This window comes from Schistocerca nitens, chromosome 7, assembly GCF_023898315.1.
Source record: "Schistocerca nitens isolate TAMUIC-IGC-003100 chromosome 7, iqSchNite1.1, whole genome shotgun sequence".
NCBI lineage: Eukaryota > Metazoa > Arthropoda > Insecta > Orthoptera > Acrididae > Schistocerca > Schistocerca nitens.
The window spans coordinates 353,847,247-353,862,635 of NC_064620.1; positions in this window are offsets into that span (position 1 = coordinate 353,847,247).

The following is a 15,389-nucleotide window of genomic DNA, read 5'->3' on the forward strand; positions in this document are numbered from 1 at the left end:
ACTGCTAGTGAGAAATAGAATCAGAGATGTTGTGATACCAAAACGATTTCGGCGTAACTTTAAAATATAGCTCTTAGTCATTAATCCCTTTGTTTAAATAAGTTTTTTAGTAATACTATCAAGATTTTCTATGTATGGTCAGTCATCAATCAAATATGAACGCCAACATCTAATTAAGTACTGAAAATTACGTGTATTTCAATAGGATGGGTTACGCGAGAAAGGAGCACAATTGTTAATCGACATGTCTTCATATCCACAACTTCCTGAGGATATGCGTGAAGCAATAATTCCCGTCTTGCAAAAGTATTCAAGACATTCCTCGTGCGAAGTCCGACACATGATTGCTAACAGCATTTTGAAAGTAAGTGTGCCACACAACCACATTTTGGTATTGAATATGTATGTAGAGCCTTAGTAATTTCTACTCTCATTGTCACAATCTATTTTCATTATTTCGCTATTAACTCTCTTATTGTTAGCAGGAAATTTTCTTAGAAATACTATTCGGTTAGTATTAGTGTGTATGTGTATTACAAACGAGTTTCAATAATTACAAACACCAGTTATGTAACTTACTTTCTGTAGAGTTATAGAATCAAAGGAACATTGAAGAACAGATACAAACGTTTTAGTGTGAGTCATGAAACAGCCCAAGTTTAACGGCTCCTTAGGCTAGATTGAGAATTATTACCCCTCAGTAGCTTTAGAAATACCATGGGGCTTGCCGTATGATGGAATATTTTCTCAGTTTCAGGACGAAAGTTAGGTAGAGGTTAGTTAAGGTTACGTATTCTCTGACGCTGCTAAGGCTCACTTTTAGGTGTACCTTTATACTCTACTTGATAATTTAAACTAGTATGATTCTAACAGGAGCTATCTTACGTAGACGATGTACAGCTTAGCGTCATACTATCATGTTGCACCATCTCAGAAACTGGTTCCAGGACGAATTAACTTGAACGAGGAGTGAATCTAAGTTCTCTGCCAGGTCCTTTTTTTGCAGTGACTATATATTATCTTTTAAAACCCTTAATTTTGGAAATAATCTAGCAGAGAAGTAAAATCTAATTTCGCATTTAAATAAATGTTGGGTTCTTGGTGATCTGAACTATACAGTGTTAGATTATTTGGAAAATTATCGCTCCATTTCTTTCTATCGCATTATCTGCTGCGGCCACGCAGACCAAGTAATCACTACCATCTTCATATGTATATTTATTCTATTTGTAACTAGCAATAAATTGTTACATTTGCTTTAAGAAAAAATGAAACACAGATAATGTCTCATTGTCTAGAGAGTGAAGTGAGGTCCTTAAATTGTTGCCAGGTCTGTGTAATAGATTGTTGGTAGACATAATACGAAATTAAGGAAAAGCTGCAAATACTTGATAGGACAAATATTGCTGTAACTAGGCGCTCCTAAAAAAGTAACATTCATCGTTGTTCCTATGATCCTTTACAGACTGTAAGCGAAAATATAATATAGGAAGTACAGTAATAGTTAATTTTTCTAACATCATAGAGTTCTATGTGTAATTGAATTATTGTTTCTTAGGATCAATTCATCTTACTGATGAATTATTAATTTGTTCTTTTTTCCTTTTTTTAGGTTCTGAAAGCTCTGAAAGTGCAAACATTCAAATCACGTCTAGCCGGAGTGCTTCAAAATCTGTTAGCAGATTTAGAACCTATAGTTCGAACGGCAGCAGATAATCAAGTTGAAGAGTACTACAACTATTTAATCGAAACTGCGGAGGAACCATAATCATTTGCTGTATTTTGTCACAAGACTTGGAACACTAAACGACAGAAATTCCTGTTTCACGGATACATTCACATGTAAAAATGAACGTTAAAACGAAGATCCATCATCATAAAACGAAAGTAAATAACGAAGAACCATAGTCTTAAAATGACAGTAAATAATCAACAGTCATAATCATAAAATGGAATTTATGGATTAAATTTCTCTAATTCTGAAATCTTTCAGGAAATAAAAAAGATTTAACTTTTTAACCATGTTTTATTGTACAAATTGCTACTGGCCACATAGACTCATTTTGCTGAATTGACATCTCGTATGTGAATATAAGTGTTTAATGGCACCAATTCAGAAAATATTTCCGATAATGATCGTTATATCAATGCATTTCCGCCATAAATTCCACACGGGAATTAAGCCATGACCCAATGATGTGGTCGGGGAGTGCCTGTTACAAAATACAAAATCATTTGAGAGAATGATCGACCAGAGCGGAGACATCAATAGAGAGCTGGCCTCAGGGACAGTAGGCCGGGGGTGGGGGTGGGAGGGGGGAATAGAGAGATAGAAAGAGAGAGAGAGAGCCAGATGCCGCTTGTGTTTAATTACAAGTAGACAACTGAATTTCGCTGCGCTCCTTCCGGCGCGGCTGATCGCATGAAATTTGATTGTTGATGGTGTGTAATGCACTATTTGCGAATTAAAAATGCAATTGCTCTCTTTCGCTAAATTATAACATCTGTATGCTCTAGCACGTTTAATTAATTACACTGTTACATTATAAAACAATTTAAAGACAATACACGGACTTAATACAAAAATACAGCGTTTCTTAGGTAGGTTTGCATCAATTATTTTAGTTTGGGGCTTAACGTTTCACGATTCTTACTTAATTCAGAAGTGAGCAACCACACAAACGGACAACTGAGCAAAATACTCTAAAGACTTCCGCTTCTTTTAACAATACAGAATAGTAGGCAGCTCTATTCTGCTGCACATAACGACGGAATGGGAACCTGTCTCAACGACATCTTCATACGTGACGTCATGTCTCAGCGAATTAGGGAGGAGAACGTAAGCACATAAATGCTAGAGGCGGCCAATACTGCTGGCAACAACCGCTCTACTGCATGTCACGAGAAGAAACACCACCTCTAAGGGCGTTGCAACGCTCCTGCAGCTAAAACAGCCGTGAGGCAGCGCGACATTGACAGCGGGCGCCGCGATCTGTTGGTGGCGGAATTTTGAAATCTTCGGAAAGCAGCAAAACCCGGTCCAGCCTCCTCGCCATTTTCCATCTTAATCGCCATTCAGTCATAAACACATACCCACTCTCTCTCTCTCTCTCTCTCTCTCTCTCTCTCACACACACACACACACACACACACACAAAGGTACTCACACGCTTCGGTCCGAAGACGTGTTATGCAGCTCTCCAGGCTAGGTTTAAAGAACGGATTAACTACAGTGCAACTCAATAATTCAAGGCCACGCTAACCTTCTTCTGTGTTATTCATCAAGATAGTAGTAAACACAGCTGAATTCAGGGCTTTACAAACAGACGTAGCAACGTAGAGGAGACAGGCTGGCTCGACGAGTAACCACAGCTCGGCGTATTCGGAAAGTGAGAGGCTTGATCAGAAGACACTATATCAACAGGGATTCCTATGCACCCAAATGATACCAGAGGTGTCGCAGCTATCGTCACAAATGTCATTAGATTTACTGCAGCATAAACTACTATTCATCCGTAAACCAAATATTGCCAGGAAACTCTGCGGCCCTTTTCAGCCTACGTAGACACACTTCGTTCACTATAATCTACTATGAAAGTCACTTCCACGAAACAGTTGATGAAGGAAAATGTGGAAACGAGGAATATCTTGTACACTGCTATGTGAATTAACGCATTCCCACAATCTGCCTGGCAGGGGCATTTGGATTTTGTGTTGCTACTGGTTAAATGCATGAGTAAGTTGTACGAGGGGCGTTTGAAAAGTCCATGCAAAGTCCGAGAGATGGCACCACCGGCGAATATCGAGGTCATGTTTAGTTAGTAGCATCTTTGGAAAGAACGTACATCACGTTTCAGCCACATTGGTCTATTTCTTTGTGTTTGTCATTCGTGTGAATCAAGATAGTCGAGTGATTGTCAAAAAATGGACGAAAAAGAATTTCGTGTGATGATCAAACATTACTTTATGACAGGCAAAACGCCTCAGGAGACTAAAGAGAAACTTGATAAACATTACAGTGACTCTGCACGTTCGATTAGAACAGATTATAAGTGGTTTCAAGATTTTCGGAGTGGCCATATGGGCATAAGTGATGCTGAACTTCCTGGAAGCCCTGTGGAGGTTACGACTCCATAAATCATTGATAAAGTCCATGATATGGTTATGGGTGACAGAAGAGTTAAAGTGCGTGAGATTGCTAGTGCTGTGGGCATCTCGAATGAACGGGTACATAATATTTTGCATAAACATGTGGATATGAAAAAGCTATCCGCAAGATGGGTTCCACGATTGCTCACGCTCGACCAAAAGCGGAATCGTGTGAAGTGTTGCAAGGATGGTTTGCAGCTGTTCAGAAAGAAACCACTGAACTTTAAGCGTCGTTTCGTCACTGTGGATAAAACATGGATACATTACTATACTCCAGACCAAACAACAATCTAAACAATGGGTCACCATGGAAAATCTGCACCGAAAAAGGCGAAGACCATTCCTTCAGCCGAAAAGGTTATGGCGACTGTCTTTTGGGATTCTAAACGGATAATCCCCATCGACTATCTGGAAAAGGGTAAAACTATTACAGGTGCATATTATTTATCGTTATTGGACCGTTTCACAACCGAGCTGCAAGAAAAACGCCGGCGATTGGACCACAAAAATGTCCTTCTCCATCACGACAATGCACCAGCGCACACCTCAGTAGTTGTGGTCGCAAAATTAATGGAAATAGAATTCCAACTCGTTTCACATCCTCCCTATTCTCCAGACTTGGCTCCCTCGGACTACTATGTGTTCCCCAATTTGAATAAATGGCTGGCAGGAGAAAGATTTTATTTAAACGAGGAGGTGATTGCAGCAACTAATAGCTATTTTGCAGTCTTGAACAATTCCTATTATTCGGAAGGGATAAACAAATTAGAACAGCGTTGGACGAAGTGCGTAAGTCTAAAAGGAGACTATGTCGAAAAATAAAAAAGGTTTACCCCAAACACGTAAGTCACCAGTTGGTGTTCCTTTCCGCTGCAGTGAAACGCACTTTACGCTGCCCATTTTGTGGTTTTTGTTTTTCATAATAATAGCAAAGACAGAACGTGATGTGTCTGCACGATCACAATACGTTCCACAAAACGATCGCCGTTCTGCTCTACAGACATTCCCCATAAACGGAAACAGTACTCATTTTTGCGACTTTCGTATACATTCTAAACGTCTCAGTAACTTCAGGGGTAAGCTATCTGATCGCATACTAACGTATGTATTTCTTACGGTACAGTAAACAGCCCTTTGTGGGACTTCTTCTCTCGACAGTGGCAAAGTGATTTTAGGTGCCATGATTTTGTGATTGTTTAATCACGTTACCATACATTTTAACTCGTTGAAATCCTTTCTCCAACAGAAAAATGTGCATAATACAGTTAGAAAGTAGATGTTATAATTCGGCAACTATTAATATTACCATTAACTCTCGATGTCAGAAAACTAGCCAAATTATCCGTAATAAACTGCCAATTGGCTTCTGTCTCGGGTTCTTCGGCCGACGTTCATCTAATGATTTTTCTGACGTTTCGCCAGCACGAGTGGCTGGCATTGTCAAAGCTTCACCCTCCATTGCCGGTGGTGAAGCTTTGACAATGCCAGTTTTATTATGAGAGATCCAGCAACACCAGGTTATGAGCTAAGTAGGCCATTAATGAAAGTAACTGATATGTTGGGATGTACGCAGCCTGTGTGGAAACCCATGAACATGTGGTGAGACCGCAAGTTCCAAGAGATGAAACATAGGTTTTCGTCCGCTATAATCACTATTGGCTTACGGAGCAAGACTATAAAATTTCTCTAATAACAACTTCTATTTTAGATGTCACCTCATGGTTTAATAGTAGAAAGTATGTGTCGAAAGTGTAATGCCATAATACTTTTGATGAGTTTCAGAATTTGTAACAGCAGAGAAATAACGATTTGCACTATTCAGTATCTCCTTAGTAAAACTGTACTCGTTCTTCGTTTGTAGATACAATAAATACAGATTAGGAAATATTCCTATGGTACCGGGTTGTGGATTCACAGGAATAATTTAGAGATATATGAATATTACGCAATTCGCGAAGTCAGTGTTGAATTTTTTTTTAATGAACTGGTTTATTTGTAGTTGCTCGTCGTATTAAAACAGCAGACATTTAATCGTAGCAGAAAACCTGCGGTTTGTTTAGGTTAGGTGCATACCAATATGCAACAAAGTACGAAATGTGAACAAAACTTTTTGCGAGGTGATACTCAAGACACGCCTGACAGCGATAATTTTAGCTCTCTCAGATTTTGTTGAAACTTTCCGCGCAGTATATTACCAGAAAGAGAGATACAATTATCTGTATCAAGTTCGAAGACAAAAGAGGAATAGCTACAGAACACTTTCGCCAAATATCTGTCCTTACAAGGTTTTAGAATGAATAATCTGAATCGAATACAAGAGCAAATTAATTCTCCGTCGCCATCTGAACAAGCTGAATTTAGATATCCTAGAAGTTTCTGTGAGCAAATGCTTTCCTTGACTAATCACATAGAAACTTGCTACCAGAAGAAACTAAAGATTGAAATAATTTTCGTTGACACGGTGTGGCACGAAGATGATGCATTATAAAAGTGTAGGTAACCTCTTAAACAACATGCTGACAGATCAGCGGTTAAAAGTACACCAAGCTGAGAAGGAGAGGAGATGTCACCTGCCGGAAATTCCAATAAGATGCTCACCTTGGAATTTCATACCAAAGTGAAGTATTTTCAGAATGGGAAGGAAAAAAAAAAACAGAAGAACAAGCAGCTTCACTAAACTCTACGAGTATTTTGAGGCAGGGCGACTTAGAACTAATATTTCTAAATCACAAGTAAGTCTTTTTCATTCTCCGGATCGTCTAGACTCATCAAAGATCAGCCCCCGATTTAGCACTTTAGGCACAGTCAAATAGCAAGCTAAGCCAAAATAACTTGGTTTTTGTATGTCCTTTGGCAGGAGGTCTCTGGGACGACGGCCGTTTACTATTATGACAAAATGTTCAAATGTGTGTGAATTCCTAAGGGACCAAACTGCTGAGGTCATCGGTCCCATAGACTTACACACTAGTTAAACTAACTTAAACTAACTTATGCTAAGAACAGCAATCACACCCATGCCCGAGGGAGGACTCGAACCTCCGGCGGGAGGGGCCGCGCAATCCGTGACACGGCGCCTCAAACCCCGCTGCCACTCAGCGTGGCTTGTGACAAAATAAAACACCTACAGCCGTCGTTATGATTTTATTTTATTTTGTTGCAACCAGTTTCAACGCTTCAGTGGACGCATCTTCAGGCTGTTGTTGATGCGGTACAGGTTAATATGATCCCTATATGGTTGGCAGTTGATGATTGGAGTGCTGACACATTATCTGCGTATTCAGTAATACTGCCAACTGATGTGATACATATAGGGATCATATCAACCTGTACAGCATCAACAACAGCCTGAAGATGACGCACTGAAGCGCTGAAACTGGTTACAACAAAATAAAATAAAATCATAAGGACGGCTGTAGGTGTTTCATTTTGTCTCAAAAATAACTTGGTGTCACATTAGGCAGAAATTCGGCAAATCATAAATATACTTCCGACACAGTTCATGGTGAGAAGGCTGGTAGGTAGTGCACGGGGAGCAAATACATGCATTCCAGTGAAACATCCCTTCTGTTGGTGCACGCTGCAGCAGGATATTGCGCACGAGCTTGGCTCCGCATTGCTCATGCGAAGAAAGCTGACGTTCATTTTAAAGCAGTTATGAGAACCATATAGTGGCACTGTCAAGTCTACAACTACATACTGGCTATCCATACTGTGACACACTTATCACGCATACCATCGCCTAAAGGCGGCTGTCTGCAACATTTGCTAAAACTTTCTAAAAATGTATCATTCCCTATTGACGTATATATTCTCTCGCTACGTAGCAAACGCCTCAAAAATTGAAGCCTAGCTAGCACAAGCAGGCCAAATACTCCTCTCTGTTCAGCCGGCACAGTGAGTGGAAACGTGAGCGGCAAGTCACGAAAACAAGGAACCACGAGTTTACTGGCAACCAAACTGTTGAAGTTTAAGACTCTCATCATCCTAGAGAGGTCTCGGTATAGGTGATTAGATTCATGGCTGGAGAAGGTTCGAGCAAATACAACAGCAAAGAAGTGGAACTCTCGCACTGACTGCACGTGTGACTGTGCTGATATTCAGACAATGAGCCGTATTGTAGGTGAGTGGCCAAGCCGATAATTGCCCGCTGGTATCAAGGGTCTCCATTTAGCACCCGACGACGCTCTCCATTGTGCTGACTATTTCAGCGTTTCTGTGTAGTCTCGGTCGTTTAAATTTTTTGTGATGTTAATAGATGCAAATGTGTAATTTTTAAACCTATATTGAATTTTTGTTGTAAATGATGCGTATTATACTAACAGTATTACCTGGAACAGCAACGAAACGCTCCCTGTTAGTTTTCTCCCTCTTATGGTAGGAACTTGTAGGTGTATCAACAAAAATGTATGCGTATTGCACACAGGAACGTGCCACCTAGAGGCGGGCTAAGGGTGTGTGTCATATGGCATCGAGAGCCCTCACTATTTGCGGTGCCTGTGAAGCGACGTTCGCGGTGCTGCACCACAGCCATTGCATATGGTACGGCAAAACCAGTATTCGATCAAGAGGAGATGTGTGTGCTGCTGTCTAAAATTGGTCTCTCGCCTCATGACGTTGAAAGCGTCGTTTGTGATGACGGGAGTGAAACTCTCCCATGCCCACACTGTTCACTTGTAGCGAGATAAGGGGTGGGGACTCTGATTGAGTGAGAGGGAGACAATGGGTGAGAGAGACAGTGAGTGTGTGTCTGCAGAGTAGCATGAACCTTTTATTCATAGTCTACGTAACTGTGTGTTTGTGTGTGTTGTAAATATTTTTTTATGTGTAGTGCATACAAATGTATAAGTATGCACACCACGCGAGGAAAAAAGCATTAAAAAGTAAAAAAAAATGTTTAAAAACGTAAAAAGAGCACAAACAAACAAAAAATATATGTACATTTATTTATTCACACACAGCATACTCTGTAAATATACAGCCAGGCGTCAAGTGCGTCATGTAAATAGAGTAGTTTTTATGTTGCCCCTGCAGCTAGCTGTCTAAGACTGATTAGTTTTTAAGAGTATATATTGTTCACGATACATCAGAATTATTGTCCAGCAGATTGAGAATCTGAAATTTAGGTGTAATAAAGAAATTATCTCTGTGTTAGTTTTTAGCATTGATTTAAAAAAATTGTAAAAATATTCTCAACCAGTGCTAATGAAAAATATTGTAAAAGTGTTCTCAATTAACCTTACTGTTGGGAGATTCTTTTGCAGAAGTAGGGTACTTGCAGTCTGGGTTATTTTGCTAGTGCGGGTTGCATATATTCAGAGGCAAACTTGATTGACTTATGACCCCATCCTCTTAACCTATTGTTATGCTAAATGATTTACGAGACCCTGGGGAAAATCTGTCTTCCTGAGAAACCCCCATCCCATCCCCCCCCCTTCTCCATCCTCAGCTCTTAGGGAAATCCCCAACCCTCCCCCTCACCCTCAGAAATTAATCAAACTGATAGATTAAGTAACCTCCCCCTCTGGGAAATCCCCAGCCTTCCTCCCTCCCAGAAACCCTGCACCACTTTTCACATGAAATTAATTGACTAATTAATGAAATTGATCATAAATTGGTGGGAAATAGCTCGTGAAGCGTTTTCCTCGTACAGTTAGGTCAAAATCTGTACTGCTTCCCACTGAGATTTGATTCCACTGCCCCTCAATTTCCCACCCTTTTTCGAAATATTGACACGCTTTTGGCTGATAGAAACGTCTCAGTAAATTGGTTGTAGTGTATGGAATATTGTTTATTTAAACTATTTGTGGGATACAGGGCAGTGTATGGTGCAATTAAATAATTTGCACCATTTTTTCCCATCGCACAAGGAATACTGTCAACAAAAAACACACATGTAATTCCATTGTGGTTACTTTCTTTTGCGGAAAAAACACTTGTGCTGCAGCGTAATACCAGAAGCACCACGTATCCCTTGTAGTAGCTGCATCGCCAGCAGGACCGTGAAATGTGTAGGAGAGGTAAAATCACATTTGGGGCCTCGTCGCTGGATCCATGCACTGGGCTCAAGCCACTGCAGCAGCCGCCAGACTGCACTAATCCCTCTGAACAACAGCATCAGGTGCCAGTGTCAGCTAGATAGCAGGCTCATGCTCCCCCCTCCCCCGCCCTCCCTCTCTCTCTCTCAACAGCTTGCTTCCCGTTTGTGTGAAGCAATGTATGCAAACACACACAGACCAAGACACCTCCATCCCTCCTGCCTTCCATCCGCCTCCCCTATCGCCCTCGCCCTGTATGCAAACCTGGCGTTGATAGTCGATACTTCCCTTTGTCCTCACACCTGCACTGCTATGGAATCCTGGAGCGGATGGAACAAATGATTCCAGAAGAACTAGGTAGCCCTTCCAACAATGCTGGGCTGTGGATGCCTTGGAAATATCTCCACCACTTTGTGAAATTAATTGCCTAATTAATTAAATCCCCTCAGTGTGGGACAGTTTTTCCTTGCATCCTACTGGTGAATACTAGGACTGATGTATGTGGCAGGATTCAATCCTGTAACCTCCAATTTTCAATCCCTACCCCCACTATACCGTTTGACTAGACATACATAATTTTTTACATCATTAGTAGCCTGATCACTTCCCACAAACGTCTGCTGGTAGGTTGGAACATAAGCCACAGTACCTTTACATTCAAGCGGCATAACGTTCCTATCATTTATAGGTGCACAGCGTCCGAAAAAATTATGATATATTCACACTTGCACCAGCTGGGTGTCGTTTCACGCTCTCCACCCACTCACCTCGCCACATCGTCGGCAGCACATATTTGTCAAGAAATGAAGGGTGTATTTACAATTAAAAAAGTCCTCATGTCGTTTTAATTTTCTCGATTTCGACACTTCCACGTAAGCCTTTCACATTTTTAATACTTGAAAATCCAGCCAACACACTGGTATCTTATATATTCGGACCGCCAAGTCGGAGTTTGTGTTACTGTATTTGAACCTTCTGGCATGTTTAAACGCATAATTATCGTAGACCTAACACCCAGATCATACAAATTTCCCAACTAAGACATTATCGGGAATGCAATATACCAGTGCACCTCCATTTAAGGTTAATTTTTCAAGGTCACGCAAACAGGTTGAGAAACATTTCCATGCCATTATGTTATGGCAAAACAGCTGTGAAGTGTCAGGCAGAAATCTGTTGTACCCTTGCAATAAAGCACGCTTCGCATTCAAACCTATAAGAGGTTTTTACATAACATGGTATTCATTTTGAAAATTCATCTTCGAGACACATGTTATCGAATCAAAACAGACACATGTTTAATATGTATCAGTAACTCATGATATTCTCGCACATATAACAAACAAAGACTTTTTATGACGCTGTAACAGGTTCTTTTTGTTTGTAAAATACTCATTTTTACCGGCTGCATCAAATCGTCTCGGGGCGTTGCTCCTTCAAAGTGTTAAATAGGTATGAAGCTTAGCAAGGGGAACTTAAAATGTGCTTAGACTCGATGCAGAACAGTTTTCGATATCGTTACGGCATGGAAACATTTCTCTACCTGTTTGCTTGCCCTTGAAAAATTAAGAGTAAATGGATGTACTCCTGTATATTGCACCCATAGTGATGTCTTAGTCGGGAAACTTGTATGATTTAGGTGTTAGGTCTACGACAGTTACGAGTTTAAACATACCATAAGGCTCAATTGCACTAGCATAAACTCCTGTCCGAATATATAAGACGCCACAGTGTTGGCTGGATTTACAAGTATCAAAAATACGAAATAGGTTTTCGTGGAAGTGTCGAAATCGAGAAAATTAAAACGAGAAGATGGCGTTTTTAATTGTAGTTAGACCCTTTACTCCTCGACAAAGACGTGATACCGACAATGTGGCGGGGGAGGGGGGTTGGTACTGGGAAGTGCGAAACGACACCCATCTGGTGCTAGTGTGGACATGTCATAATGTTTTCACACGCTGTGCACCTATAAATGATAGTGAGAAACGTTATGCTGCTTGAACATAAAGGTACTGTGGCTTATGTTCCAACATACCAGCAGACGTTTGTGGGAAGTGATCAGTGGAATTCAGTTAAGGGCTCTATCTCACAGTTGCATCTGGTGGAGTGTAAAATTCAGGAACGTACGATGCAGTTTCTATAGGATGCAAACCCCAGGCAGAATATGGAAATTCTACTAAACGTAGGCAGAATATGGAAATTCTACTATCCGTCCGGGAGCTATAGGCAAGGTACATATTACATTCTTAAAAATGTTGAAGCATGTTGCAAGCATATCAATGCCGATTGAAGGCAGAAAGCGAGCAGTTAGAGCGAAAGTCAGGGCACTTAGTAACCTGGTTTCTCTGGGTGTGCAAGAATATTATGCAAATTCGGAATAACTGAGAGGGGAGCAATGTAATAGAAAACTGGTCTGCTGCTGCACGCAGAAGTTGCAGATTTGTCTCTAATGGATGAATGCCTTTCAGTACGTCATTGTGTCGCTTATTATTTACGAAATTTCGACAGTAAATGAGGAAACGTTGTTGAAAGTAGCTATGATATACGGAAATCAAAGAAAATATGTTCACTTCGTCTCATCACTGTCTGAAACCGAGCTCTCGTTGGTAATGTTGGTTACGGTATGATGTTGCCAATAGTTGCTATGTCAACTTGAAATGATATGAAATATCGGCATTTATATTATAAGTGAGTAATAGGTCTAAAAATAGCACAGTGTATTCAACCCTTCTTTTCTTCTTTCAGTTCCCCTTTTTGAGAGACACTGTGAAAGGAATATATAGATTTATGTTTAGATAATTTGCAAAAGTATGTTGATTGTGACTTTACACTATGGCTCAATTGTGTTTACCATAGTTTTATTGTGTCTTTAGATCTTTTGACGATACTTACCTTGATATGAAGGCAAAATCTGTTTATGCAGCGGTTAGCCCCATCTTCTCCATCAGCGGTTGTGGGAATGAGTTGCGATCGCTAAATAGCAAAAACAACATTGCGAGACGTTCCATCTACGGCCCATCAGCGTACAAAGTCACGCTTGTTGCCGAAGGGGAGGCCTAACGGCAGACGGCGGTGGCTATAACATCGAGCCGGCCGGGGTGGCCGAGCAATTCTAGGCGCTACAATCTGGAACCACGCGACCGCTACGGCCGCAGGTTCGAATGCTGCCTCAGGCATGGATGTGTGTTAGGTTTAAGTAGTTCTAAGTTCAAGGGGACTGATGACCTCAGAAATTAAGTCCCATAGTGCTCAAAGCCATTTGAACCATTTTTTATAACTTCGAAGTTCTGTAGCATTGTTGAATGGCGTTTCTGGAAAGGTCTTTCTATCCTCAATTTGTTCCTCAAGATACCGTCTACAGCACGTCGAAGTTTGTAGCAACATTTCTGGAAAAACATGTACACTCCTGGAAATTGAAATAAGAACACCGTGAATTCATTGTCCCAGGAAGGGGAAACTTTATTGACACATTCCTGGGGTCAGATACATCACATGATCACACTGACAGAACCACAGGCACATAGACACAGGCAACAGAGCATGCACAATGTCGGCACTAGTACAGTGTATATCCACCTTTCGCAGCAATGCAGGCTGCTATTCTCCCATGGAGACGATCGTAGAGATGCTGGATGTAGTCCTGTGGAACGGCTTGCCATGCCATTTCCACCTGGCGCCTCAGTTGGACCAGCGTTCGTGCTGGACGTGCAGACCGCGTGAGACGACGCTTCATCCAGTCCCAAACATGCTCAATGGGGGACAGATCCGGAGATCTTGCTGGCCAGGGTAGTTGACTTACACCTTCTAGAGCACGTTGGGTGGCATGGGATACATGCGGACGTGCATTGTCCTGTTGGAACAGCAAGTTCCCTTGCCGGTCTAGGAATGGTAGAACGATGGGTTCGATGACGGTTTGGATGTACCGTGCACTATTCAGTGTCCCCTCGACGATCACCAGTGGTGTACGGCCAGTGTAGGAGATCGCTCCCCACACCATGATGCCGGGTGTTGGCCCTGTGTGTCTCGGTCGTATGCAGTCCTGATTGTGGCGCTCACCTGCACGGCGCCAAACACGCATACGACTATCATTGGCACCAAGGCAGAAGCGACTCTCATCGCTGAAGACGACACGTCTCCATTCGTCCCTCCATTCACGCCTGTCGCGACACCACTGGAGGCGGGCTGCACGATGTTGGGGCGTGAGCGGAAGACGGCCCAACGGTGTGCGGGACCGTAGCCCAGCTTCATGGAGACGGTTGCGAATGGTCCTCGCCGATACCCCAGGAGCAACAGTGTCCCTAATTTGCTGGGAAGTGGCGGTGTGGTCCCCTACGGCACTGCGTAGGATCCTACGGTCTTCGCATGCATCCGTGCGTCGCTGCGGTCCGGTCCCAGGTCGACGGGCACGTGCACCTTCCGCCGACCACTGGCGACAACATCGATGTACTGTGGAGACCTCACGCCCCACGTGTTGAGCAATTCGGCGGTACGTCCACCCGGCCTCCCGCATGCCCACTATATGCCCTCGCTCAAAGTCCGTCAACTGCACATACGGTTCACGTCCACGCTGTCGCGGCATGCTACCAGTGTTAAAGACTGCGATGGAGCTCCGTATGCCACGGCAAACTGGCTGACACTGACGGCGGCGGTGCACAAATGCTGCGCAGCTAGCGCCATTCGACGGCCAACACCACGGGTCCTGGTGTGTCCGCTGTGCCGTGCGTGTGATCATTGCTTGTACAGCCCTCTCGCAGTGTCTGGAGCAAGTATGGTGGGTCTGACACACCGGTGTCAATGTGTTCTTTTTTCCATTTCCAGGAGTGTATATCAAAAATGGTCATAATATAAAAAAAAAGACGAGCTACAAGCAGAGACTCTTTTGTATTCTACAAGTTTTATACATCGGCTCACTGTGTCCTTCAATGTTCTTATGTCAGATTTCACCAACAGATGATCATATTGTGTACGCAATAGTGGCATCCTGGGTCTGTATATTGATGATGAATGCAATGTGGCAGCGTTCCTTATCCTCGGAGCCTCCATACATGGATGTGTCGATGTGTTAGTTGAGGATTTCCCGACGGACTAGTTGTAAATACGGTTCTCGGGCGACACGACGAATGTTGTTGTTAAAACTCCACAATGTTTCACTGACGCAACTGACTGACATCTTCAGTTGCGACGAAGACACTGCTCAGTCCTGTA